General features: G+C 43.1%; 1 pseudogene; it reads right to left on the reverse strand.

Annotated features, from left to right (window-relative positions):
* Positions 1-756: 756 nt before the first annotated feature.
* LOC114049047 lies at positions 757-990 on the reverse strand (annotated as a pseudogene).
* Positions 991-1316: the final 326 nt, after the last annotated feature.

A 1316-nucleotide genomic window follows, 5' to 3' on the forward strand; every position in this document is an offset into this window, starting at 1 on the left:
CCTCATTCCCCTCCCCTCTGAAAATAATCTGTCCTTAATTGTTGGTAAACTTTGCCAGAGCAGTTTCTATATTCTCTTGTTATGTAGCAATGAATTTGGGACATCCAAAGTCCTTTTTAGTTTCTGTTATCTTTATTACATCTGATTATTACACATCTTAACCACACCCATGAATCAGGAATCATTCAGAGTTTCAGAGTCTTAAAATATTATCCTCACTTTAAAGAGTCAGTGTTGCATAAGGGACAGAGCTCTGGGGATGAAAGACAGGAAGGCCTGGGTTTGAATCCTGCCTAGGATTCTTATTAGCTGTCTTGGGCAAGGCCTAGGTTCATAGATTTAGAGTGGAAAGGAACCTTAGAGGTCATCTTGTCCAGATTTCTCATTCTAAGAAGGAAGAAACTGAGACCCAGACAAGTGTAAGGAACTTGACCCTGGGTCACGGAGGCAGAAGGCAGAACTAAGTTTCAATCCCAAATCTTCCGACTCTAAATCTATCTCCCTTCTTTATAATGTGCCGCCTCTCCGCTTACCTCTCAGCCTGTAAATTCTCAGATGAAAATAGCACCTACCTCGCAAAGTTATTCTGAGGATCCAATGAAAAAAATATAAATTATAATTTATATAAATATAAACATAAACTATTACTTCTATCTTGGAAATGATGCTGTAGTATTCCCAATTGTCCAAGCCTTGGAATGGTATCCAAACTATTTAGAGTGATTGGGTGGGAGGATACAGGCCCAAGGAAGCCAGCAAAGTGGAAATATTAATCAATTAGTCAACCAACAAACATTTATTAAGCGCCTATGTGCCTGGCATTGTGTTAGACACTGACAATACAAAGACAAAAGTGAAATAGTTCTAGCCTTCAAGGACCTTACAGTCTAGCCAGGGGAGGAGAGAGCTTCATCTCCAGGTATGTGTCAGATGTTAAACTGAGAAGAATGGATACTACACTTGACCTTAGCCAAAAGGCCAAGAAGGATGTATGGGGTGAATGGGTGTTCAAGGAAGAGTAGCATCTCTGGTGTGAGGGCTGGCCGAGCACTTTCCAGGGCTGCTCATCCACATTTGTGTCTGGCTGGCACTCAACTCTCCCTGTGACTCTAAGAAACTGTAGCACGCACAGCAGCCACACCCCAGTAAACCACCTCAGCAGACAGGCTAAACCAGGTTAAAGGTAACTGACTGATGAGGGGGTGTCTACTCCAAACACGTGAAGACTGCCCCTGGTGGAATGGGCAGATGAGAACAGTTTGTTCCAACGGTCATGAAGATGGCTGGAGCAGACACCAGGGAACGCTTAGAGCTTG

Source organism: Vombatus ursinus, unplaced genomic scaffold (assembly GCF_900497805.2).
Source record: "Vombatus ursinus unplaced genomic scaffold, bare-nosed wombat genome assembly UNPS02014794.1, whole genome shotgun sequence".
NCBI classification, from domain to species: Eukaryota; Metazoa; Chordata; class Mammalia; order Diprotodontia; family Vombatidae; genus Vombatus; species Vombatus ursinus.